Source organism: Phalangium opilio, unplaced genomic scaffold, assembly GCF_054372755.1.
Source record: "Phalangium opilio isolate 3A_F unplaced genomic scaffold, DU_Popi_V2 ptg001865l_1, whole genome shotgun sequence".
NCBI lineage: Eukaryota > Metazoa > Arthropoda > Arachnida > Opiliones > Phalangiidae > Phalangium > Phalangium opilio.
Window position 1 is genome coordinate 425,861 of NW_028324263.1, and position 20,230 is coordinate 446,090.

General features: G+C 38.4%; 18 non-coding genes and 63 pseudogenes across 18 annotated transcripts; all 81 read right to left on the reverse strand.

Moving 5' to 3' along the window:
• Positions 1-100: 100 nt before the first annotated feature.
• On the reverse strand, positions 101-203 carry LOC149582082 (5S ribosomal RNA; annotated as a pseudogene).
• Positions 204-339: 136 nt separating this feature from the next.
• Positions 340-458, reverse strand: LOC149582083 (5S ribosomal RNA; annotated as a pseudogene).
• Positions 459-595: 137 nt separating this feature from the next.
• LOC149582084 (5S ribosomal RNA) lies at positions 596-714 on the reverse strand. The gene has a single exon (XR_016380721.1). It is a non-coding gene; the product is annotated as a 5S ribosomal RNA (ribosomal RNA).
• Positions 715-851: 137 nt separating this feature from the next.
• Positions 852-970, reverse strand: LOC149582085 (5S ribosomal RNA; annotated as a pseudogene).
• Positions 971-1,092: 122 nt separating this feature from the next.
• LOC149582086 (5S ribosomal RNA) lies at positions 1,093-1,195 on the reverse strand (annotated as a pseudogene).
• Positions 1,196-1,332: 137 nt separating this feature from the next.
• On the reverse strand, positions 1,333-1,451 carry LOC149582087 (5S ribosomal RNA). Its single transcript, XR_016380675.1, has one exon. It is a non-coding gene; the product is annotated as a 5S ribosomal RNA (ribosomal RNA).
• A 137-nt stretch (positions 1,452-1,588) lies between these two features.
• LOC149582088 (5S ribosomal RNA) lies at positions 1,589-1,707 on the reverse strand (annotated as a pseudogene).
• A 122-nt stretch (positions 1,708-1,829) lies between these two features.
• On the reverse strand, positions 1,830-1,932 carry LOC149582089 (5S ribosomal RNA; annotated as a pseudogene).
• A 136-nt stretch (positions 1,933-2,068) lies between these two features.
• LOC149582090 (5S ribosomal RNA) lies at positions 2,069-2,187 on the reverse strand. Its single transcript, XR_016380717.1, has one exon. It is a non-coding gene; the product is annotated as a 5S ribosomal RNA (ribosomal RNA).
• A 122-nt stretch (positions 2,188-2,309) lies between these two features.
• Positions 2,310-2,412, reverse strand: LOC149582091 (5S ribosomal RNA; annotated as a pseudogene).
• A 122-nt stretch (positions 2,413-2,534) lies between these two features.
• On the reverse strand, positions 2,535-2,637 carry LOC149582092 (5S ribosomal RNA; annotated as a pseudogene).
• A 136-nt stretch (positions 2,638-2,773) lies between these two features.
• On the reverse strand, positions 2,774-2,892 carry LOC149582093 (5S ribosomal RNA). Its single transcript, XR_016380718.1, has one exon. It is a non-coding gene; the product is annotated as a 5S ribosomal RNA (ribosomal RNA).
• Positions 2,893-3,014: 122 nt separating this feature from the next.
• Positions 3,015-3,117, reverse strand: LOC149582094 (5S ribosomal RNA; annotated as a pseudogene).
• Positions 3,118-3,239: 122 nt separating this feature from the next.
• LOC149582095 (5S ribosomal RNA) lies at positions 3,240-3,342 on the reverse strand (annotated as a pseudogene).
• Positions 3,343-3,463: 121 nt separating this feature from the next.
• LOC149582096 (5S ribosomal RNA) lies at positions 3,464-3,582 on the reverse strand. The gene has a single exon (XR_016380656.1). It is a non-coding gene; the product is annotated as a 5S ribosomal RNA (ribosomal RNA).
• A 137-nt stretch (positions 3,583-3,719) lies between these two features.
• On the reverse strand, positions 3,720-3,838 carry LOC149582097 (5S ribosomal RNA). Its single transcript, XR_016380722.1, has one exon. It is a non-coding gene; the product is annotated as a 5S ribosomal RNA (ribosomal RNA).
• A 122-nt stretch (positions 3,839-3,960) lies between these two features.
• LOC149582098 (5S ribosomal RNA) lies at positions 3,961-4,063 on the reverse strand (annotated as a pseudogene).
• Positions 4,064-4,199: 136 nt separating this feature from the next.
• On the reverse strand, positions 4,200-4,318 carry LOC149582099 (5S ribosomal RNA; annotated as a pseudogene).
• A 122-nt stretch (positions 4,319-4,440) lies between these two features.
• On the reverse strand, positions 4,441-4,543 carry LOC149582100 (5S ribosomal RNA; annotated as a pseudogene).
• A 122-nt stretch (positions 4,544-4,665) lies between these two features.
• Positions 4,666-4,768, reverse strand: LOC149582101 (5S ribosomal RNA; annotated as a pseudogene).
• A 136-nt stretch (positions 4,769-4,904) lies between these two features.
• On the reverse strand, positions 4,905-5,023 carry LOC149582102 (5S ribosomal RNA). The gene has a single exon (XR_016380723.1). It is a non-coding gene; the product is annotated as a 5S ribosomal RNA (ribosomal RNA).
• Positions 5,024-5,156: 133 nt separating this feature from the next.
• Positions 5,157-5,275, reverse strand: LOC149582103 (5S ribosomal RNA; annotated as a pseudogene).
• A 134-nt stretch (positions 5,276-5,409) lies between these two features.
• Positions 5,410-5,528, reverse strand: LOC149582104 (5S ribosomal RNA; annotated as a pseudogene).
• A 122-nt stretch (positions 5,529-5,650) lies between these two features.
• Positions 5,651-5,753, reverse strand: LOC149582105 (5S ribosomal RNA; annotated as a pseudogene).
• Positions 5,754-5,875: 122 nt separating this feature from the next.
• Positions 5,876-5,978, reverse strand: LOC149582106 (5S ribosomal RNA; annotated as a pseudogene).
• Positions 5,979-6,114: 136 nt separating this feature from the next.
• Positions 6,115-6,233, reverse strand: LOC149582107 (5S ribosomal RNA). The gene has a single exon (XR_016380724.1). It is a non-coding gene; the product is annotated as a 5S ribosomal RNA (ribosomal RNA).
• A 133-nt stretch (positions 6,234-6,366) lies between these two features.
• Positions 6,367-6,485, reverse strand: LOC149582108 (5S ribosomal RNA; annotated as a pseudogene).
• A 134-nt stretch (positions 6,486-6,619) lies between these two features.
• LOC149582109 (5S ribosomal RNA) lies at positions 6,620-6,738 on the reverse strand (annotated as a pseudogene).
• A 122-nt stretch (positions 6,739-6,860) lies between these two features.
• On the reverse strand, positions 6,861-6,963 carry LOC149582110 (5S ribosomal RNA; annotated as a pseudogene).
• A 122-nt stretch (positions 6,964-7,085) lies between these two features.
• LOC149582111 (5S ribosomal RNA) lies at positions 7,086-7,188 on the reverse strand (annotated as a pseudogene).
• Positions 7,189-7,324: 136 nt separating this feature from the next.
• Positions 7,325-7,443, reverse strand: LOC149582112 (5S ribosomal RNA). Its single transcript, XR_016380726.1, has one exon. It is a non-coding gene; the product is annotated as a 5S ribosomal RNA (ribosomal RNA).
• Positions 7,444-7,576: 133 nt separating this feature from the next.
• Positions 7,577-7,695, reverse strand: LOC149582113 (5S ribosomal RNA; annotated as a pseudogene).
• Positions 7,696-7,829: 134 nt separating this feature from the next.
• LOC149582114 (5S ribosomal RNA) lies at positions 7,830-7,948 on the reverse strand (annotated as a pseudogene).
• A 122-nt stretch (positions 7,949-8,070) lies between these two features.
• On the reverse strand, positions 8,071-8,173 carry LOC149582115 (5S ribosomal RNA; annotated as a pseudogene).
• A 122-nt stretch (positions 8,174-8,295) lies between these two features.
• Positions 8,296-8,398, reverse strand: LOC149582116 (5S ribosomal RNA; annotated as a pseudogene).
• A 136-nt stretch (positions 8,399-8,534) lies between these two features.
• Positions 8,535-8,653, reverse strand: LOC149582117 (5S ribosomal RNA). The gene has a single exon (XR_016380727.1). It is a non-coding gene; the product is annotated as a 5S ribosomal RNA (ribosomal RNA).
• Positions 8,654-8,786: 133 nt separating this feature from the next.
• On the reverse strand, positions 8,787-8,905 carry LOC149582118 (5S ribosomal RNA; annotated as a pseudogene).
• Positions 8,906-9,039: 134 nt separating this feature from the next.
• LOC149582119 (5S ribosomal RNA) lies at positions 9,040-9,158 on the reverse strand (annotated as a pseudogene).
• A 122-nt stretch (positions 9,159-9,280) lies between these two features.
• On the reverse strand, positions 9,281-9,383 carry LOC149582120 (5S ribosomal RNA; annotated as a pseudogene).
• Positions 9,384-9,505: 122 nt separating this feature from the next.
• LOC149582121 (5S ribosomal RNA) lies at positions 9,506-9,608 on the reverse strand (annotated as a pseudogene).
• A 136-nt stretch (positions 9,609-9,744) lies between these two features.
• Positions 9,745-9,863, reverse strand: LOC149582122 (5S ribosomal RNA). The gene has a single exon (XR_016380728.1). It is a non-coding gene; the product is annotated as a 5S ribosomal RNA (ribosomal RNA).
• Positions 9,864-9,996: 133 nt separating this feature from the next.
• On the reverse strand, positions 9,997-10,115 carry LOC149582123 (5S ribosomal RNA; annotated as a pseudogene).
• Positions 10,116-10,249: 134 nt separating this feature from the next.
• On the reverse strand, positions 10,250-10,368 carry LOC149582124 (5S ribosomal RNA; annotated as a pseudogene).
• A 122-nt stretch (positions 10,369-10,490) lies between these two features.
• On the reverse strand, positions 10,491-10,593 carry LOC149582125 (5S ribosomal RNA; annotated as a pseudogene).
• A 122-nt stretch (positions 10,594-10,715) lies between these two features.
• On the reverse strand, positions 10,716-10,818 carry LOC149582126 (5S ribosomal RNA; annotated as a pseudogene).
• A 136-nt stretch (positions 10,819-10,954) lies between these two features.
• On the reverse strand, positions 10,955-11,073 carry LOC149582127 (5S ribosomal RNA; annotated as a pseudogene).
• A 122-nt stretch (positions 11,074-11,195) lies between these two features.
• On the reverse strand, positions 11,196-11,298 carry LOC149582128 (5S ribosomal RNA; annotated as a pseudogene).
• Positions 11,299-11,420: 122 nt separating this feature from the next.
• Positions 11,421-11,523, reverse strand: LOC149582129 (5S ribosomal RNA; annotated as a pseudogene).
• Positions 11,524-11,660: 137 nt separating this feature from the next.
• LOC149582130 (5S ribosomal RNA) lies at positions 11,661-11,779 on the reverse strand (annotated as a pseudogene).
• A 136-nt stretch (positions 11,780-11,915) lies between these two features.
• LOC149582131 (5S ribosomal RNA) lies at positions 11,916-12,034 on the reverse strand. Its single transcript, XR_016380729.1, has one exon. It is a non-coding gene; the product is annotated as a 5S ribosomal RNA (ribosomal RNA).
• A 133-nt stretch (positions 12,035-12,167) lies between these two features.
• LOC149582132 (5S ribosomal RNA) lies at positions 12,168-12,286 on the reverse strand (annotated as a pseudogene).
• A 134-nt stretch (positions 12,287-12,420) lies between these two features.
• LOC149582133 (5S ribosomal RNA) lies at positions 12,421-12,539 on the reverse strand (annotated as a pseudogene).
• Positions 12,540-12,661: 122 nt separating this feature from the next.
• On the reverse strand, positions 12,662-12,764 carry LOC149582134 (5S ribosomal RNA; annotated as a pseudogene).
• A 122-nt stretch (positions 12,765-12,886) lies between these two features.
• On the reverse strand, positions 12,887-12,989 carry LOC149582135 (5S ribosomal RNA; annotated as a pseudogene).
• A 136-nt stretch (positions 12,990-13,125) lies between these two features.
• On the reverse strand, positions 13,126-13,244 carry LOC149582136 (5S ribosomal RNA; annotated as a pseudogene).
• A 122-nt stretch (positions 13,245-13,366) lies between these two features.
• On the reverse strand, positions 13,367-13,469 carry LOC149582137 (5S ribosomal RNA; annotated as a pseudogene).
• Positions 13,470-13,606: 137 nt separating this feature from the next.
• On the reverse strand, positions 13,607-13,725 carry LOC149582138 (5S ribosomal RNA; annotated as a pseudogene).
• Positions 13,726-13,861: 136 nt separating this feature from the next.
• On the reverse strand, positions 13,862-13,980 carry LOC149582139 (5S ribosomal RNA; annotated as a pseudogene).
• A 122-nt stretch (positions 13,981-14,102) lies between these two features.
• On the reverse strand, positions 14,103-14,205 carry LOC149582140 (5S ribosomal RNA; annotated as a pseudogene).
• Positions 14,206-14,333: 128 nt separating this feature from the next.
• LOC149582141 (5S ribosomal RNA) lies at positions 14,334-14,452 on the reverse strand (annotated as a pseudogene).
• A 360-nt stretch (positions 14,453-14,812) lies between these two features.
• On the reverse strand, positions 14,813-14,931 carry LOC149582142 (5S ribosomal RNA; annotated as a pseudogene).
• Positions 14,932-15,068: 137 nt separating this feature from the next.
• LOC149582143 (5S ribosomal RNA) lies at positions 15,069-15,187 on the reverse strand (annotated as a pseudogene).
• A 361-nt stretch (positions 15,188-15,548) lies between these two features.
• Positions 15,549-15,666, reverse strand: LOC149582144 (5S ribosomal RNA; annotated as a pseudogene).
• Positions 15,667-15,803: 137 nt separating this feature from the next.
• LOC149582145 (5S ribosomal RNA) lies at positions 15,804-15,921 on the reverse strand (annotated as a pseudogene).
• Positions 15,922-16,058: 137 nt separating this feature from the next.
• LOC149582146 (5S ribosomal RNA) lies at positions 16,059-16,177 on the reverse strand. Its single transcript, XR_016380669.1, has one exon. It is a non-coding gene; the product is annotated as a 5S ribosomal RNA (ribosomal RNA).
• Positions 16,178-16,313: 136 nt separating this feature from the next.
• Positions 16,314-16,432, reverse strand: LOC149582147 (5S ribosomal RNA; annotated as a pseudogene).
• Positions 16,433-16,568: 136 nt separating this feature from the next.
• Positions 16,569-16,686, reverse strand: LOC149582148 (5S ribosomal RNA; annotated as a pseudogene).
• A 137-nt stretch (positions 16,687-16,823) lies between these two features.
• LOC149582149 (5S ribosomal RNA) lies at positions 16,824-16,942 on the reverse strand. Its single transcript, XR_016380659.1, has one exon. It is a non-coding gene; the product is annotated as a 5S ribosomal RNA (ribosomal RNA).
• Positions 16,943-17,075: 133 nt separating this feature from the next.
• Positions 17,076-17,194, reverse strand: LOC149582150 (5S ribosomal RNA). The gene has a single exon (XR_016380696.1). It is a non-coding gene; the product is annotated as a 5S ribosomal RNA (ribosomal RNA).
• Positions 17,195-17,316: 122 nt separating this feature from the next.
• On the reverse strand, positions 17,317-17,419 carry LOC149582151 (5S ribosomal RNA; annotated as a pseudogene).
• A 136-nt stretch (positions 17,420-17,555) lies between these two features.
• Positions 17,556-17,673, reverse strand: LOC149582152 (5S ribosomal RNA; annotated as a pseudogene).
• Positions 17,674-17,810: 137 nt separating this feature from the next.
• LOC149582153 (5S ribosomal RNA) lies at positions 17,811-17,928 on the reverse strand (annotated as a pseudogene).
• Positions 17,929-18,065: 137 nt separating this feature from the next.
• LOC149582154 (5S ribosomal RNA) lies at positions 18,066-18,183 on the reverse strand (annotated as a pseudogene).
• A 137-nt stretch (positions 18,184-18,320) lies between these two features.
• On the reverse strand, positions 18,321-18,439 carry LOC149582155 (5S ribosomal RNA). The gene has a single exon (XR_016380670.1). It is a non-coding gene; the product is annotated as a 5S ribosomal RNA (ribosomal RNA).
• Positions 18,440-18,575: 136 nt separating this feature from the next.
• On the reverse strand, positions 18,576-18,694 carry LOC149582156 (5S ribosomal RNA; annotated as a pseudogene).
• A 136-nt stretch (positions 18,695-18,830) lies between these two features.
• Positions 18,831-18,948, reverse strand: LOC149582157 (5S ribosomal RNA; annotated as a pseudogene).
• Positions 18,949-19,085: 137 nt separating this feature from the next.
• On the reverse strand, positions 19,086-19,204 carry LOC149582158 (5S ribosomal RNA). Its single transcript, XR_016380676.1, has one exon. It is a non-coding gene; the product is annotated as a 5S ribosomal RNA (ribosomal RNA).
• A 133-nt stretch (positions 19,205-19,337) lies between these two features.
• Positions 19,338-19,456, reverse strand: LOC149582159 (5S ribosomal RNA). The gene has a single exon (XR_016380698.1). It is a non-coding gene; the product is annotated as a 5S ribosomal RNA (ribosomal RNA).
• Positions 19,457-19,578: 122 nt separating this feature from the next.
• Positions 19,579-19,681, reverse strand: LOC149582160 (5S ribosomal RNA; annotated as a pseudogene).
• Positions 19,682-19,817: 136 nt separating this feature from the next.
• Positions 19,818-19,935, reverse strand: LOC149582161 (5S ribosomal RNA; annotated as a pseudogene).
• Positions 19,936-20,072: 137 nt separating this feature from the next.
• Positions 20,073-20,190, reverse strand: LOC149582162 (5S ribosomal RNA; annotated as a pseudogene).
• Positions 20,191-20,230: the final 40 nt, after the last annotated feature.

Sequence of the window (20,230 nt, forward strand, 5' to 3'; positions counted from 1 at the left end):
AATTTAATTAACCTTCATCTTTATAAATCAATAAGAAAAAGAAGATATGTTTGCTTTTTTCATATCTCATGGAATTTAAAAGAGGAAATAAAAGTGAAAAAGCCAACGGCACGCAAAGTTTCCAAGTACTGACTGCGCTCGACGCTGCTTAACTTCGGTGATCGGACGAGAACCGGTGTTTTCAGCGTGATATGGCCGTTGCCGAGAGTGCTAGATAATAATTTGAATTTAAATTAAGTGAGACAAATTAACCTTCATCTTTTTAAAACAATAACAAAAAGAAAATATGTTTGCTGTTTTCATATCTATTGGAATTTAAAAGAGGAAATAAAGTGAAAAAGCCAACGGCACGCAGTGTTCCTAAGTGGTCTCCCTCCCAAGTACTGACTGCGCTCGACGCTTCTTAACTTCGGTGATCGGACGAGAACCGGTATTTTCAGCGTGATATGGCCGTTGCCGAGAGTGCTAGATAATAATTCGAATTTAAATTAAGTGAGACAAATTAACCATCATCTTTTTAAAACAATAACAAAAAGAAAATATGTTTGCTTTTTTCATATCTATTGGAATTTAAAAGAGGAAAAAAAGGTGAAAAAGCCAACGGCACGCAGTGTTCCTAAGTGGTCTCCCTCCCAAGTACTGACTGCGCTCGACGCTGCTTAACTTCGGTGATCCGACGAGAACCGGTGTTTTCAGCGTGATATGGCCGTTGCCGAGAGTGCTAGATAATAATTCGAATTTAAATTAAGTGAGACAAATTGACCTTCATCTTTTTAAAACAATAACAAAAAGAAAATATGTTTGCTTTTTTCATATCTATAGGAATTTAAAAGAGGAAAAAAAAGTGAAAAAGCCAACGGCACGCAGTGTTCCTAAGTGGTCTCCCTCCCAAGTACTGACTGCGCTCGACGCTCCTTAACTTCGGTGATCGGACGAGAACCGGTGTTTTCAGCATGATATGGCCGTTGCCGAGAGTGCTATTTAATAATTCGAATTTAATTAACCTTCATCTTTATAAATCAATAAGAAAAAGAAGATATGTTTGCTTTTTTCATATCTCATGGAATTTAAAAGAGGAAATAAAAGTGAAAAAGCCAACGGCACGCAAAGTTTCCAAGTACTGACTGCGCTCGACGCTGCTTAACTTCGGTGATCGGACGAGAACCGGTGTTTTCAGCGTGATATGGCCGTTGCCGAGAGTGCTAGATAATAATTCGAATTTAAATTAAGTGAGACAAATTAACCTTCATCTTTTTAAAACAATAACAAAAAGAAAATATGTTTGCTGTTTTCATATCTATTGGAATTTAAAAGAGGAAAAAAAAGTGGAAAAGCCAACGGCACGCAGTGTTCCTAAGTGGTCTCCCTCCCAAGTACTGACTGCGCTCGACGCTGCTTAACTTCGGTGATCCGACGAGAACCGGCGTTTTCAGCGTGATATGGCCGTTGCCGAGAGTGCTAGATAATAATTCGAATTTAAATTAAGTGAGACAAATTGACCTTCATCTTTTTAAAACAATAACAAAAAGAAAATATGTTTGCTTTTTTCATATCTATAGGAATTTAAAAGAGGAAAAAATAGTGAAAAAGCCAACGGCACGCAGTGTTCCTAAGTGGTCTCCCTCCCAAGTACTGACTGCGCTCGACGCTCCTTAACTTCGGTGATCGGACGAGAACCGGTGTTTTCAGCATGATATGGCCGTTGCCGAGAGTGCTATTTAATAATTCGAATTTAATTAACCTTCATCTTTATAAATCAATAAGAAAAAGAAGATATGTTTGCTTTTTTCATATCTCATGGAATTTAAAAGGGGAAATAAAAGTGAAAAAGCCAACGGCACGCAGAGTTTCCAAGTACTGACTGCGCTCGACGCTGCTTAACTTCAATGATCGGACGAGAACCGGTGTTTTCAGCGTGATATGGCCGTTGCCGAGAGTGCTAGATAATAATTCGAATTTAAATTAAGTGAGACAAATTAACCATCATCTTTTTAAAACAATAACAAAAAGAAAATATGTTTGCTTTTTTCATATCTATTGGAATTTAAAAGAGGAAAAAAAGTGAAAAAGCCAACGGCACGCAGTGTTCCTAAGTGGTCTCCCACCCAAGTACTGACTGCGCTCGACGCTCCTTAACTTCGGTGATCGGACGAGAACCGGTGTTTTCAGCGTGATATGGCCGTTGCCGAGAGTGCTATTTAATAATTCGAATTTAATTAACCTTCATCTTTATAAATCAATAAGAAAAAGAAGATATGTTTGCTTTTTTCATATCTCATGGAATTAAAAAGAGGAAATAAAAGTGAAAAAGCCAACGGCACGCAAAGTTTCCAAGTACTGACTGCGCTCGACGCTGCTTAACTTCGGTGATCGGACGAGAACCGGTGTTTTCAGCGTGATATGGCCGTTGCCGAGAGTGCTATTTAATAATTTGAATTTAATTAACCTTCATCTTTATAAATCAATAAGAAAAAGAAGATATGTTTGCTTTTTTCATATCTCATGGAATTTAAAAGGGGAAATAAAAGTGAAAAAGCCAACGGCACGCAGAGTTTCCAAGTACTGACTGCGCTCGACGCTGCTTAACTTCAATGATCGGACGAGAACCGGTGTTTTCAGCGTGATATGGCCGTTGCCGAGAGTGCTAGATAATAATTCGAATTTAAATTAAGTGAGACAAATTAACCAACATCTTTTTAAAACAATAACAAAAAGAAAATATGTTTGCTTTTTTCATATCTATTGGAATTTAAAAGAGGAAAAAAAGTGAAAAAGCCAACGGCACGCAGTGTTCCTAAGTGGTCTCCCACCCAAGTACTGACTGCGCTCGACGCTCCTTAACTTCGGTGATCGGACGAGAACCGGTGTTTTCAGCGTGATATGGCCGTTGCCGAGAGTGCTATTTAATAATTCGAATTTAATTAACCTTCATCTTTATAAATCAATAAGAAAAAGAAGATATGATTGCTTTTTTCATATCTCATGGAATTAAAAAGAGGAAATAAAAGTGAAAAAGCCAACGGCACGCAAAGTTTCCAAGTACTGACTGCGCTCGACGCTGCTTAACTTCGGTGATCGGACGAGAACCGGTGTTTTCAGCGTGATATGGCCGTTGCCGAGAGTGCTATTTAATAATTTGAATTTAATTAACCTTCATCTTTATAAATCAATAAGAAAAAGAAGATATGTTTGCTTTTTTCATATCTCATGGAATTTAAAAGGGGAAATAAAAGTGAAAAAGCCAACGGCACGCAGAGTTTCCAAGTACTGACTGCGCTCGACGCTGCTTAACTTCGGTGATCGGACGAGAACCGGTGTTTTCAGCGTGATATGGCCGTTGCCGAGAGTGCTATTTAATAATTTGAATTTAATTAACCTTCATCTTTATAAATCAATAAGAAAAAGAAGATATGTTTGCTTTTTTCATATCTCATGGAATTTAAAAGAGGAAAAAAAGTGAAAAAGCCAACGGCACGCAGTGTTCCTAAGTGGTCTCCCTCCCAAGTACTGACTGCGCTCGACGCTGCTTAACCTCGGTGATCGGACGAGAACCGGTGTTTTCAGCGTGATATGGCCGTTGCCGAGAGTGCTATTTAATAATTCGAATTTAAATTATGTGAGACAAATTAACCTTCATCTTTTTAAAACAATAACAAAAAGAAAATATGTTTGCTTTTTTCATATCTATTGGAATTTAAAAGAGGAAAAAAAAGTGGAAAAGCCAACGGCACGCAGTGTTCCTAAGTGGTCTCCCTCCCAAGTACTGACTGCGCTCGACGCTGCTTAACTTCGGTGATCCGACGAGAACCGGTGTTTTCAGCGTGATATGGCCGTTGCCGAGAGTGCTAGATAATAATTCGAATTTAATTAACCTTCATCTTTATAAATCAATAAGAAAAAGAAGATATGTTTGCTTTTTTCTTATCTCATGGAATTTAAAAGGGGAAGTAAAAGTGAAAAAGCCAACGGCACGCAGAGTTTCCAAGTACTGACTGCGCTCGACGCTGCTTAACTTCGGTGATCGGACGAGAACCGGTGTTTTCAGCGTGATATGGCCGTTGCCGAGAGTGCTAGATAATAATTCGAATTTAAATTAAGTGAGACAAATTAACCATCATCTTTTTAAAACAATAACAAAAAGAAAATATGTTTGCTTTCTTCATATCTATTGGAATTTAAAAGAGGAAAAAAAGTGAAAAAGCCAACGGCACGCAGTGTTCCTAAGTGGTCTCCCTCCCAAGTACTGGCTGCGCTCGACGCTCCTTAACTTCGGTGATCGGACGAGAACCGGTGTTTTCAGCGTGATATGGCCGTTGCCGAGAGTGCTATTTAATAATTCGAATTTAATTAACGTTCATCTTTATAAATCAATAAGAAAATGAAGATATGTTTGCTTTTTTCATATCTCATGGAATTAAAAAGAGGAAATAAAAGTGAAAAAGCCAACGGCACGCAAAGTTTCCAAGTACTGACTGCGCTCGACGCTGCTTAACTTCGGTGATCGGACGAGAACCGGTGTTTTCAGCGTGATATGGCCGTTGTTGAGAGTGCTATTTAATAATTTGAATTTAATTAACCTTCATCTTTATAAATCAATAAGAAAAAGAAGATATGTTTGCTTTTTTCTTATCACATGGAATTTAAAAGGGGAAATAAAAGTGAAAAAGCCAACGGCACGCAGAGTTTCCAAGTACTGACTGCGCTCGACGCTGCTTAACTTCGGTGATCGGACGAGAACCGGTGTTTTCAGCGTGATATGGCCGTTGCCGAGAGTGCTAGATAATAATTCGAATTTAAATTAAGTGAGACAAATTAACCATCATCTTTTTAAAACAATAACAAAAAGAAAATATGTTTGCTTTTTTCATATCTATTGGAATTTAAAAGAGGAAAAAAAGTGAAAAAGCCAACGGCACGCAGTGTTCCTAAGTGGTCTCCCTCCCAAGTACTGACTGCGCTCGACGCTGCTTAACTTCGGTGATCCGACGAGAACCGGTGTTTTCAGCGTGATATGGCCGTTGCCGAGAGTGCTAGATAATAATTCGAATTTAAATTAAGTGAGACAAATTGACCATCTTTTTAAAACAATAACAAAAAGAAAATATGTTTGGTTTTTTCATATCTATAGGAATTTAAAAGAGGAAAAAAAGTGAAAAAGCCAACGGCACGCAGTGTTCCTAAGTGGTCTCCCTCCCAAGTACTGACTGCGCTCGAAGCTCCTTAACTTCGGTGATCGGACGAGAACCGGTGTTTTCAGCGTGATATGGCCGTTGCCGAGAGTGCTATTTAATAATTCGAATTTAAATTAAGTGAGACAAATTGACCATCTTTTTAAAACAATAACAAAAAGAAAATATGTTTGCTTTTTTCATATCTATAGGAATTTAAAAGAGGAAAAAAAAGTGAAAAAGCCAACGGCACGCAGTGTTCCTAAGTGGTCTCCCTCCCAAGTACTGACTGCGCTCGAAGCTCCTTAACTTCTGTGATCGGACGAGAACCGGTGTTTTCAGCGTGATATGGCCGTTGCCGAGAGTGCTATTTAATAATTCGAATTTAATTAACCTTCATCTTTATAAATCAATAAGAAAAAGAAGATATGTTTGCTTTTTTCATATCTCATGGAATTTAAAAGAGGAAATAAAAGTGAAAAAGCCAACGGCACGCAAAGTTTCCAAGTACTGACTGCGCTCGACGCTGCTTAACTTCGGTGATCGGACGAGAACCGGTGTTTTCAGCGTGATATGGCCGTTGTTGAGAGTGCTATTTAATAATTTGAATTTAATTCGCCTTCATCTTTATAAATCAATAAGAAAAAGAAGATATGTTTGCTTTTTTCTTATCTCATGGAATTTAAAAGGGGAAATAAAAGTGAAAAAGCCAACGGCACGCAGAGTTTCCAAGTACTGACTGCGCTCGACGCTGCTTAACTTCGGTGATCGGACGAGAACCGGTGTTTTCAGCGTGATATGGCCGTTGCCGAGAGTGCTAGATAATAATTCGAATTTAAATTAAGTGAGACAAATTAACCATCATCTTTTTAAAACAATAACAAAAAGAAAATATGTTTGCTTTTTTCATATCTATTGGAATTTAAAAGAGGAAAAAAAGTGAAAAAGCCAACGGCACGCAGTGTTCCTAAGTGGTCTCCCTCCCAAGTACTGACTGCGCTCGACGCTGCTTAACTTCGGTGATCCGACGAGAACCGGTGTTTTCAGCGTGATATGGCCGTTGCCGAGAGTGCTAGATAATAATTCGAATTTAAATTAAGTGAGACAAATTGACCATCTTTTTAAAACAATAACAAAAAGAAAATATGTTTGGTTTTTTCATATCTATAGGAATTTAAAAGAGGAAAAAAAGTGAAAAAGCCAACGGCACGCAGTGTTCCTAAGTGGTCTCCCTCCCAAGTACTGACTGCGCTCGAAGCTCCTTAACTTCGGTGATCGGACGAGAACCGGTGTTTTCAGCGTGATATGGCCGTTGCCGAGAGTGCTATTTAATAATTCGAATTTAAATTAAGTGAGACAAATTGACCATCTTTTTAAAACAATAACAAAAAGAAAATATGTTTGCTTTTTTCATATCTATAGGAATTTAAAAGAGGAAAAAAAAGTGAAAAAGCCAACGGCACGCAGTGTTCCTAAGTGGTCTCCCTCCCAAGTACTGACTGCGCTCGAAGCTCCTTAACTTCTGTGATCGGACGAGAACCGGTGTTTTCAGCGTGATATGGCCGTTGCCGAGAGTGCTATTTAATAATTCGAATTTAATTAACCTTCATCTTTATAAATCAATAAGAAAAAGAAGATATGTTTGCTTTTTTCATATCTCATGGAATTTAAAAGAGGAAATAAAAGTGAAAAAGCCAACGGCACGCAAAGTTTCCAAGTACTGACTGCGCTCGACGCTGCTTAACTTCGGTGATCGGACGAGAACCGGTGTTTTCAGCGTGATATGGCCGTTGTTGAGAGTGCTATTTAATAATTTGAATTTAATTCGCCTTCATCTTTATAAATCAATAAGAAAAAGAAGATATGTTTGCTTTTTTCTTATCTCATGGAATTTAAAAGGGGAAATAAAAGTGAAAAAGCCAACGGCACGCAGAGTTTCCAAGTACTGACTGCGCTCGACGCTGCTTAACTTCGGTGATCGGACGAGAACCGGTGTTTTCAGCGTGATATGGCCGTTGCCGAGAGTGCTAGATAATAATTCGAATTTAAATTAAGTGAGACAAATTAACCATCATCTTTTTAAAACAATAACAAAAAGAAAATATGTTTGCTTTTTTCATATCTATTGGAATTTAAAAGAGGAAAAAAAGTGAAAAAGCCAACGGCACGCAGTGTTCCTAAGTGGTCTCCCTCCCAAGTACTGACTGCGCTCGACGCTGCTTAACTTCGGTGATCCGACGAGAACCGGTGTTTTCAGCGTGATATGGCCGTTGCCGAGAGTGCTAGATAATAATTCGAATTTAAATTAAGTGAGACAAATTGACCATCTTTTTAAAACAATAACAAAAAGAAAATATGTTTGGTTTTTTCATATCTATAGGAATTTAAAAGAGGAAAAAAAGTGAAAAAGCCAACGGCACGCAGTGTTCCTAAGTGGTCTCCCTCCCAAGTACTGACTGCGCTCGAAGCTCCTTAACTTCTGTGATCGGACGAGAACCGGTGTTTTCAGCGTGATATGGCCGTTGCCGAGAGTGCTATTTAATAATTCGAATTTAAATTAAGTGAGACAAATTGACCATCTTTTTAAAACAATAACAAAAAGAAAATATGTTTGCTTTTTTCATATCTATAGGAATTTAAAAGAGGAAAAAAAAGTGAAAAAGCCAACGGCACGCAGTGTTCCTAAGTGGTCTCCCTCCCAAGTACTGACTGCGCTCGAAGCTCCTTAACTTCTGTGATCGGACGAGAACCGGTGTTTTCAGCGTGATATGGCCGTTGCCGAGAGTGCTATTTAATAATTCGAATTTAATTAACCTTCATCTTTATAAATCAATAAGAAAAAGAAGATATGTTTGCTTTTTTCATATCTCATGGAATTTAAAAGAGGAAATAAAAGTGAAAAAGCCAACGGCACGCAAAGTTTCCAAGTACTGACTGCGCTCGACGCTGCTTAACTTCGGTGATCGGACGAGAACCGGTGTTTTCAGCGTGATATGGCCGTTGTTGAGAGTGCTATTTAATAATTTGAATTTAATTCGCCTTCATCTTTATAAATCAATAAGAAAAAGAAGATATGTTTGCTTTTTTCTTATCTCATGGAATTTAAAAGGGGAAATAAAAGTGAAAAAGCCAACGGCACGCAGAGTTTCCAAGTACTGACTGCGCTCGACGCTGCTTAACTTCGGTGATCGGACGAGAACCGGTGTTTTCAGCGTGATATGGCCGTTGCCGAGAGTGCTAGATAATAATTCGAATTTAAATTAAGTGAGACAAATTAACCATCATCTTTTTAAAACAATAACAAAAAGAAAATATGTTTGCTTTTTTCATATCTATTGGAATTTAAAAGAGGAAAAAAAGTGAAAAAGCCAACGGCACGCAGTGTTCCTAAGTGGTCTCCCTCCCAAGTACTGACTGCGCTCGACGCTGCTTAACTTCGGTGATCCGACGAGAACCGGTGTTTTCAGCGTGATATGGCCGTTGCCGAGAGTGCTAGATAATAATTCGAATTTAAATTAAGTGAGACAAATTGACCATCTTTTTAAAACAATAACAAAAAGAAAATATGTTTGGTTTTTTCATATCTATAGGAATTTAAAAGAGGAAAAAAAGTGAAAAAGCCAACGGCACGCAGTGTTCCTAAGTGGTCTCCCTCCCAAGTACTGACTGCGCTCGAAGCTCCTTAACTTCGGTGATCGGACGAGAACCGGTGTTTTCAGCGTGATATGGCCGTTGCCGAGAGTGCTATTTAATAATTCGAATTTAAATTAAGTGAGACAAATTGACCATCTTTTTAAAACAATAACAAAAAGAAAATATGTTTGCTTTTTTCATATCTATAGGAATTTAAAAGAGGAAAAAAAAGTGAAAAAGCCAACGGCACGCAGTGTTCCTAAGTGGTCTCCCTCCCAAGTACTGACTGCGCTCGAAGCTCCTTAACTTCTGTGATCGGACGAGAACCGGTGTTTTCAGCGTGATATGGCCGTTGCCGAGAGTGCTATTTAATAATTCGAATTTAATTAACCTTCATCTTTATAAATCAATAAGAAAAAGAAGATATGTTTGCTTTTTTCATATCTCATGGAATTTAAAAGAGGAAATAAAAGTGAAAAAGCCAACGGCACGCAAAGTTTCCAAGTACTGACTGCGCTCGACGCTGCTTAACTTCGGTGATCGGACGAGAACCGGTGTTTTCAGCGTGATATGGCCGTTGTTGAGAGTGCTATTTAATAATTTGAATTTAATTCGCCTTCATCTTTATAAATCAATAAGAAAAAGAAGATATGTTTGCTTTTTTCTTATCTCATGGAATTTAAAAGGGGAAATAAAAGTGAAAAAGCCAACGGCACGCAGAGTTTCCAAGTACTGACTGCGCTCGACGCTGCTTAACTTCGGTGATCGGACGAGAACCGGTGTTTTCAGCGTGATATGGCCGTTGCCGAGAGTGCTAGATAATAATTCGAATTTAAATTAAGTGAGACAAATTAACCATCATCTTTTTAAAACAATAACAAAAAGAAAATATGTTTGCTTTTTTCATATCTATTGGAATTTAAAAGAGGAAAAAAAGTGAAAAAGCCAACGGCACGCAGTGTTCCTAAGTGGTCTCCCTCCCAAGTACTGACTGCGCTCGACGCTGCTTAACTTCGGTGATCCGACGAGAACCGGTGTTTTCAGCGTGATATGGCCGTTGCCGAGAGTGCTAGATAATAATTCGAATTTAAATTAAGTGAGACAAATTGACCATCTTTTTAAAACAATAACAAAAAGAAAATATGTTTGGTTTTTTCATATCTATAGGAATTTAAAAGAGGAAAAAAAGTGAAAAAGCCAACGGCACGCAGTGTTCCTAAGTGGTCTCCCTCCCAAGTACTGACTGCGCTCGAAGCTCCTTAACTTCGGTGATCGGACGAGAACCGGTGTTTTCAGCGTGATATGGCCGTTGCCGAGAGTGCTATTTAATAATTCGAATTTAAATTAAGTGAGACAAATTGACCATCTTTTTAAAACAATAACAAAAAGAAAATATGTTTGCTTTTTTCATATCTATAGGAATTTAAAAGAGGAAAAAAAAGTGAAAAAGCCAACGGCACGCAGTGTTCCTAAGTGGTCTCCCTCCCAAGTACTGACTGCGCTCGAAGCTCCTTAACTTCTGTGATCGGACGAGAACCGGTGTTTTCAGCGTGATATGGCCGTTGCCGAGAGTGCTATTTAATAATTCGAATTTAATTAACCTTCATCTTTATAAATCAATAAGAAAAAGAAGATATGTTTGCTTTTTTCATATCTCATGGAATTTAAAAGAGGAAATAAAAGTGAAAAAGCCAACGGCACGCAAAGTTTCCAAGTACTGACTGCGCTCGACGCTGCTTAACTTCGGTGATCGGACGAGAACCGGTGTTTTCAGCGTGATATGGCCGTTGTTGAGAGTGCTATTTAATAATTTGAATTTAATTCGCCTTCATCTTTATAAATCAATAAGAAAAAGAAGATATGTTTGCTTTTTTCTTATCTCATGGAATTTAAAAGGGGAAATAAAAGTGAAAAAGCCAACGGCACGCAGAGTTTCCAAGTACTGACTGCGCTCGACGCTGCTTAACTTCGGTGATCGGACGAGAACCGGTGTTTTCAGCGTGATATGGCCGTTGCCGAGAGTGCTAGATAATAATTCGAATTTAAATTAAGTGAGACAAATTAACCATCATCTTTTTAAAACAATAACAAAAAGAAAATATGTTTGCTTTTTTCATATCTATTGGAATTTAAAAGAGGAAAAAAAGTGAAAAAGCCAACGGCACGCAGTGTTCCTAAGTGGTCTCCCTCCCAAGTACTGGCTGCGCTCGACGCTCCTTAACTTCGGTGATCGGACGAGAACCGGTGTTTTCAGCGTGATATGGCCGTTGCCGAGAGTGCTATTTAATAATTCGAATTTAATTAACGTTCATCTTTATAAATCAATAAGAAAAAGAAGATATGTTTGCTTTTTTCATATCTCATGGAATTAAAAAGAGGAAATAAAAGTGAAAAAGCCAACGGCACGCAAAGTTTCCAAGTACTGACTGCGCTCGACGCTGCTTAACTTCGGTGATCGGACGAGAACCGGTGTTTTCAGAGTGATATGGCCGTTGCCGAGAGTGCTATTTAATAATTTGAATTTAATTAACCTTCATCTTTATAAATCAATAAGAAAAAGGAGATATGTTTGCTTTTTTCATATCTCATGGAATTTAAAAGGGGAAATAAAAGTGAAAAAGCCAACGGCACGCAGAGTTTCCAAGTACTGACTGCGCTCGACGCTGCTTAACTTCGGTGATCGGACAAGAACCGGTGTTTTCAGCGTGATATGGCCGTTGCCGAGAGTGCTATTTAATAATTCGAATTTAAATTAAGTGAGACAAATTAACCTTCATCTTTTTAAAACAATAACAAAAAGAAAATATGTTGGCTTTTTTCATATCTATTGGAATTTGAAAGAGGAAAAAAAAGTGAAAAATCCAACGGCACGCAGTGTTCCTAAGTGGTCTCCCTCCCACGTACTGACTGCGCTCGACGCTGCTTAACTTCGGTGATCCGACGAGAACCGGTGTTTTCAGCGTGATATGGCCGTTGCCGAGAGTGCTAGATAATAATTCGAATTTAAATTAAGTGAGACAAATTAACCATCATCTTTTTAAAACAATAACAAAAAGAAAATATGTTTGCTTTTTTCATATCTATTGGAATTTAAAAGAGGAAAAAAAGTGAAAAAGCCAACGGCACGCAGTGTTCCTAAGTGGTCTCCCTCCCAAGTACTGACTGCGCTCGACGCTGCTTAACTTCGGTGATCCGACGAGAACCGGTGTTTTCAGCGTGATATGGCCGTTGCCGAGAGTGCTAGATAATAATTCGAATTTAAATTAAGTGAGACAAATTGACCATCTTTTTAAAACAATAACAAAAAGAAAATATGTTTGGTTTTTTCATATCTATAGGAATTTAAAAGAGGAAAAAAAGTGAAAAAGCCAACGGCACGCAGTGTTCCTAAGTGGTCTCCCTCCCAAGTACTGACTGCGCTCGAAGCTCCTTAACTTCGGTGATCGGACGAGAACCGGTGTTTTCAGCGTGATATGGCCGTTGCCGAGAGTGCTATTTAATAATTCGAATTTAAATTAAGTGAGACAAATTGACCATCTTTTTAAAACAATAACAAAAAGAAAATATGTTTGCTTTTTTCATATCTATAGGAATTTAAAAGAGGAAAAAAAAGTGAAAAAGCCAACGGCACGCAGTGTTCCTAAGTGGTCTCCCTCCCAAGTACTGACTGCGCTCGAAGCTCCTTAACTTCTGTGATCGGACGAGAACCGGTGTTTTCAGCGTGATATGGCCGTTGCCGAGAGTGCTATTTAATAATTCGAATTTAATTAACCTTCATCTTTATAAATCAATAAGAAAAAGAAGATATGTTTGCTTTTTTCATATCTCATGGAATTTAAAAGAGGAAATAAAAGTGAAAAAGCCAACGGCACGCAAAGTTTCCAAGTACTGACTTCGCTCGACGCTGCTTAACTTCGGTGATCGGACGAGAACCGGTGTTTTCAGCGTGATATGGCCGTTGTTGAGAGTGCTATTTAATAATTTGAATTTAATTCGCCTTCATCTTTATAAATCAATAAGAAAAAGAAGATATGTTTGCTTTTTTCTTATCTCATGGAATTTAAAAGGGGAAATAAAAGTGAAAAAGCCAACGGCACGCAGAGTTTCCAAGTACTGACTGCGCTCGACGCTGCTTAACTTCGGTGATCGGACGAGAACCGGTGTTTTCAGCGTGATATGGCCGTTGCCGAGAGTGCTAGATAATAATTCGAATTTAAATTAAGTGAGACAAATTAACCATCATCTTTTTAAAACAATAACAAAAAGAAAATATGTTTGCTTTTTTCATATCTATTGGAATTTAAAAGAGGAAAAAAAGTGAAAAAGCCAACGGCACGCAGTGTTCCTAAGTGGTCTCCCTCCCAAGTACTGGCTGCGCTCGACGCTCCTTAACTTCGGTGATCGGACGAGAACCGGTGTTTTCAGCGTGATATGGCCGTTGCCGAGAGTGCTATTTAATAATTCGAATTTAATTAACGTTCATCTTTATAAATCAATAAGAAAAAGAAGATATGTTTGCTTTTTTCATATCTCATGGAATTAAAAAGAGGAAATAAAAGTGAAAAAGCCAACGGCACGCAAAGTTTCCAAGTACTGACTGCGCTCGACGCTGCTTAACTTCGGTGATCGGACGAGAACCGGTGTTTTCAGAGTGATATGGCCGTTGCCGAGAGTGCTATTTAATAATTCGAATTTAAATTAAGTGAGACAAATTAACCTTCATCTTTTTAAAACAATAACAAAAAGAAAATATGTTGGCTTTTTTCATATCTATTGGAATTTGAAAGAGGAAAAAAAAGTGAAAAATCCAACGGCACGCAGTGTTCCTAAGTGGTCTCCCTCCCACGTACTGACTGCGCTCGACGCTGCTTAACTTCGGTGATCCGACGAGAACCGGTGTTTTCAGCGTGATATGGCCGTTGCCGAGAGTGCTAGATAATAATTCGAATTTAAACTAAGTGAGACAAAATAACCATCATCTTTTTAAAACAATAACAAAAAGAAAATATGTTTGCTTTTTTCATATCTATTGGAATTTAAAAGAGGAAAAAAAGTGAAAAAGCCAACGGCACGCAGTGTTCCTAAGTGGTCTCCCTCCCAAGTACTGACTGCGCTCGACGCTGCTTAACTTCGGTGATCCGACGAGAACCGGTGTTTTCAGCGTGATATGGCCGTTGCTGAGAGTGCTTTTTAATAATTTGAATTTAATTAACCTTCATCTTTATAAATCAATAAGAAAAAGAAGATATGTTTGCTTTTTTCTTATCTCATGGAATTTAAAAGGGGAAATAAAAGTGAAAAAGCCAACGGCACGCAGAGTTTCCAAGTACTGACTGCGCTCGACGCTGCTTAACTTCGGTGATCGGACGAGAACCGGTGTTTTCAGCGTGATATGGCCGTTGCCGAGAGTGCTAGATAATAATTCGAATTTAAATTAAGTGAGACAAATTAACCATCATCTTTTTAAAACAATAACAAAAAGAAAATATGTTTGCTTTTTTCATATCTATTGGAATTTAAAAGAGGTGAAAAAGCCAACAGCACGCAGTGTTCCTAAGTGGTCTCCCTCCCAAGTACTGACTGCGCTCGACGCTCCTTAACCTCGGTGATCGGACGATAACCGGTGTTTTCAGCGTGATATGGCCGTTGCCGAGAGTGCTATTTAATAATTCGAATTTAATTAACCTTCATCTTTATAAATCAATAAGAAAAAGAAGATATGTTTGCTTTTTTCATATCTCATAGAATTTAAAAGGGGAAATAAAAGTGAAAAGCCAACGGCACGCAGAGTTTCCAAGTACTGACTGCGCTCGACGCTGCCTAACTTCGGTGATCGGACGAGAACCGGGGTTTTCAGCGTGATATGGCCGTTGCCGAGAGTGCTAGATAATAATTCGAATTTAAATTAAGTGAGACAAATTAACCATCATCTTTTTAAAACAATAACAAAAAGAAAATATGTTTGCTTTTTTCATATCTATTGGAATTTAAAAGAGGAAAAAAAGTGAAAAAGCCAACGGCACGCAGTGTTCCTAAGTGGTCTCCCTTCCAAGTACTGACTGCGCTCGACGCTGCTAAACCTCGGTGATCGGACGAGAACCGGTGTTTTCAGCGTGATATGGCCGTTGCCGAGAGTGCTATTTAATAATTCGAATTTAAATTAAGTGAGACAAATTAACCTTCATCTTTTTAAAACAATAACAAAAAGATAATATGTTGGCTTTTTTCATATCTATTGGAATTTAAAAGAGGAAAAAAAAGTGAAAAAGCCAACGGCACGCAGTGTTCCTAAGTGGTCTCCCTCCCAAGTACTGACTGCGCTCGACGCTCCTTAACTTCGGTGATCGGACGAGAACCGGTGTTTTCAGCGTGTTATGGTCGTTGCCGAGAGTGCTATTTAATAATTCGAATTTAATTAACCTTCATCTTTATAAATCAATAAGAAAAAGAAGATATGTTTGCTTTTTTCATATCTCATGGTATTTAAAAGAGGAAATAAAAGTGAAAAAGCCAACGGCACGCAAAGTTTCCATGTACTGACTGCGCTCGACGCTGCTTAACTTCGGTGATCGGACGAGAACCGGTGTTTTCAGCGTGAGATGACCGTTGCCGAGAGTGCTAGATAATAATTCGAATTTAAATTAAGTGAGACAAATTAATCATCATCTTTTTAAAACAATAACAAAAAGAAAATATGTTTGCTTTTTTCATATCTATTGGAATTTAAAAGAGGAAAAAAAGTGAAAAAGCCAACGGCACGCAGTGTTCCTAAGTGGTCTCCCTCCCAAGTACTGACTGCCTCGACGCTGCTTAACTTCGGTGATCGGACGAGAACCTGTGTTTTCAGCGTGATATGGCCGTTGCCGCGAGTGCTAGATAATAATTCGAATTTAAATTAAGTGAGACAAATTAACCTTCATCTTTTTAAAACAATAACAAAAAGAAAATATGTTTGCTTTTTTCATATCTATTGGAATTTAAAACAGGAAAAAAAAGTGAAAAAGCCAACGGCACGCAGTGTTCCTAAGTGGTCTCCCTCCCAAGTACTGACTGCCTCGACGCTGCTTAACTTCGGTGATCGGACGAGAACCTGTGTTTTCAGCGTGATATGGCCGTTGCCGAGAGTGCTAGATAATAATTCGAATTTAAATTAAGTGAGACAAATTAACCTTCATGTTTTTAAAACAATAACAAAAAGAAAATATGTTTGCTTTTTTCATATCTATTGGAATTTAAAACAGGAAAAAAAAGTGAAAAAGCCAACGGCACGCAGTGTTCCTAAGTGGTCTCCCTCCCAAGTACTGACTGCGCTCGACGCTGCTAAACTTCGGTGATCGGACGAGAACCGGTGTTTTCAGCGTGATATGGCCGTTGCCGAGAGTGCTATTTAATAATTCGAATTTAAATTAAGTGAGACAAATTAACCTTCATCTTTTTAAAACAATAACAAAAAGAAAATATGTTGGCTTTTTTCATATCTATTGGAATTTGAAAGAGGAAAAAAAGTGAAAAAGCCAACGGCACGCAGTGTTCCTAAGTGGTCTCCCTCCCAAGTACTGACTGCGCTCGACGCTGCTTAACTTCGGTGATCCGACGCGAACCGGTGTTTTCAGCGTGATATGGCCGTTGCAGAGAGTGCTAGATAATAATTCGAATTTAAATTAAGTGAGACAAATTAACCATCATCTTTTTAAAACAATAACAAAAAGAAAATATGTTTGCTTTTTTCATATCTATTGGAATTTAAAAGAGGAAAAAAAGTGAAAAAGCCAACGGCACGCAGTGTTCCTAAGTGGTCTCCCTCCCAAGTACTGACTGCCTCGACGCTGCTTAACTTCGGTGATCGGACGAGAACCTGTGTTTTCAGCGTGATATGGCCGTTGCCGAGAGTGCTAGATAATAATTCGAATTTAAATTAAGTGAGACAAATTAACCTTCATCTTTTTAAAACAATAACAAAAAGAAAATATGTTTGCTTTTTTCATATCTATTGGAATTTAAAACAGGAAAAAAAAGTGAAAAAGCCAACGGCACGCAGTGTTCCTAAGTGGTCTCCCTCCCAAGTACTGACTGCGCTCGACGCTGCTTAACTTCGGTGATCGGACGAGAACCGGTGTTTTCAGCGTGATATGGCCGTTGCCGAGAGTGCTATTTAATAATTCGAATTTAAATTAAGTGAGACAAATTAACCATCTTTTTAAAACAATAACAAAAAGAAAATATGTTGGCTTTTTTCATATCTATTGGAATTTGAAAGAGGAAAAAAAGTGAAAAAGCCAACGGCACGCAGTGTTCCTAAGTGGTCTCCCTCCCAAGTACTGACTGCGCTCGACGCTGCTTAACTTCAGTGATCGGACGAGAACCGGTGTTTTCAGCGTGATATGGCCGTTGCCGAGAGTGCTATTTAATAATTCGAATTTAATTAACCTTCATCTTTATAAATCAATAAGAAAAAGAAGATGTGTTTGCTTTTTTCTTATCTCATGGAATTTAAAAGGGGAAATAAAAGTGAAAAAGCCAACGGCACGCAGAGTTTCCAAGTACTGACTGCGCTCGACGCTGCTTAACTTCGGTGATCGGACGAGAACCGGTGTTTTCAGCGTGATATGGCCGTTGCCGAGAGTGCTAGATAATAATTCGAATTTAAATTAAGTGAGACAAATTAATCATCATCTTTTTAAAACAATAACAAAAAGAAAATATGTTTGCTTTTTTCATATCTATTGGAATTTAAAAGAGGAAAAAAAGTGAAAAAGCCAACGGCACGCAGTGTTCCTAAGTGGTCTCCCTCCCAAGTACTGACTGCCTCGACGCTGCTTAACTTCGGTGATCGGACGAGAACCTGTGTTTTCAGCGTGATATGGCCGTTGCCGCGAGTGCTAGATAATAATTCGAATTTAAATTAAGTGAGACAAATTAACCTTCATCTTTTTAAAACAATAACAAAAAGAAAATATGTTTGCTTTTTTCATATCTATTGGAATTTAAAACAGGAAAAAAAAGTGAAAAAGCCAACGGCACGCAGTGTTCCTAAGTGGTCTCCCTCCCAAGTACTGACTGCCTCGACGCTGCTTAACTTCGGTGATCGGACGAGAACCTGTGTTTTCAGCGTGATATGGCCGTTGCCGCGAGTGCTAGATAATAATTCGAATTTAAATTAAGTGAGACAAATTAACCTTCATCTTTTTAAAACAATAACAAAAAGAAAATATGTTTGCTTTTTTCATATCTATTGGAATTTAAAACAGGAAAAAAAAGTGAAAAAGCCAACGGCACGCAGTGTTCCTAAGTGGTCTCCCTCCCAAGTACTGACTGCCTCGACGCTGCTTAACTTCGGTGATCGGACGAGAGCCTGTGTTTTCAGCGTGATATGGCCGTTGCCGAGAGTGCTAGATAATAATTCGAATTTAAATTAAGTGAGACAAATTAACCTTCATGTTTTTAAAACAATAACAAAAAGAAAATATGTTTGCTTTTTTCATATCTATTGGAATTTAAAACAGGAAAAAAAAGTGAAAAAGCCAACGGCACGCAGTGTTCCTAAGTGGTCTCCCTCCCAAGTACTGACTGCGCTCGACGCTGCTTAACTTCGGTGATCGGACGAGAACCGGTGTTTTCAGCGTGATATGGCCGTTGCCGAGAGTGCTATTTAATAATTCGAATTTAAATTAAGTGAGACAAATTAACCTTCATCTTTTTAAAACAATAACAAAAAGAAAATATGTTGGGTTTTTTCATATCTATTGGAATTTGAAAGAGGAAAAAAAGTGAAAAAGCCAACGGCACGCAGTGTTCCTAAGTGGTCTCCCTCCCAAGTACTGACTGCGCTCGACGCTGCTTAACTTCGGTGATCCGACGAGAACCGGTGTTTTCAGCGTGATATGGCCGTTGCAGAGAGTGCTAGATAATAATTCGAATTTAAATTAAGTGAGACAAATTAACCATCATCTTTTTAAAACAATAACAAAAAGAAAATATGTTTGCTTTTTTCATATCTATTGGAATTTAAAAGAGGAAAAAAAGTGAAAAAGCCAACGGCACGCAGTGTTCCTAAGTGGTCTCCCTCCCAAGTACTGACTGCCTCGACGCTGCTTAACTTCGGTGATCGGACGAGAACCTGTGTTTTCAGCGTGATATGGCCGTTGCCGAGAGTGCTAGATAATAATTCGAATTTAAATTAAGTGAGACAAATTAACCTTCATCTTTTTAAAACAATAACAAAAAGAAAATATGTTTGCTTTTTTCATATCTATTGGAATTTAAAACAGGAAAAAAAAGTGAAAAAGCCAACGGCACGCAGTGTTCCTAAGTGGTCTCCCTCCCAAGTACTGACTGCGCTCGACGCTGCTTAACTTCGGTGATCGGACGAGAACCGGTGTTTTCAGCGTGATATGGCCGTTGCCGAGAGTGCTATTTAATAATTCGAATTTAAATTAAGTGAGACAAATTAACCATCTTTTTAAAACAATAACAAAAAGAAAATATGTTGGCTTTTTTCATATCTATTGGAATTTGAAAGAGGAAAAAAAGTGAAAAAGCCAACGGCACGCAGTGTTCCTAAGTGGTCTCCCTCCCAAGTACTGACTGCGCTCGACGCTGCTTAACTTCAGTGATCGGACGAGAACCGGTGTTTTCAGCGTGATATGGCCGTTGCCGAGAGTGCTATTTAATAATTCGAATTTAATTAACCTTCATCTTTATAAATCAATAAGAAAAAGAAGATGTGTTTGCTTTTTTCTTATCTCATGGAATTTAAAAGGGGAAATAAAAGTGAAAAAGCCAACGGCACGCAGAGTTTCCAAGTACTGACTGCGCTCGACGCTGCTTAACTTCGGTGATCGGACGAGAACCGGTGTTTTCAGCGTGATATGGCCGTTGCCGAGAGTGCTAGATAATAATTCGAATTTAAATTAAGTGAGACAAATTAATCATCATCTTTTTAAAACAATAACAAAAAGAAAATATGTTTGCTTTTTTCATATCTATTGGAATTTAAAAGAGGAAAAAAAGTGAAAAAGCCAACGGCACGCAGTGTTCCTAAGTGGTCTCCCTCCCAAGTACTGACTGCCTCGACGCTGCTTAACTTCGGTGATCGGACGAGAACCTGTGTTTTCAGCGTGATATGGCCGTTGCCGCGAGTGCTAGATAATAATTCGAATTTAAATTAAGTGAGACAAATTAACCTTCATCTTTTTAAAACAATAACAAAAAGAAAATATGTTTGCTTTTTTCATATCTATTGGAATTTAAAACAGGAAAAAAAAGTGAAAAAGCCAACGGCACGCAGTGTTCCTAAGTGGTCTCCCTCCCAAGTACTGACTGCCTCGACGCTGCTTAACTTCGGTGATCGGACGAGAACCTGTGTTTTCAGCGTGATATGGCCGTTGCCGAGAGTGCTAGATAATAATTCGAATTTAAATTAAGTGAGA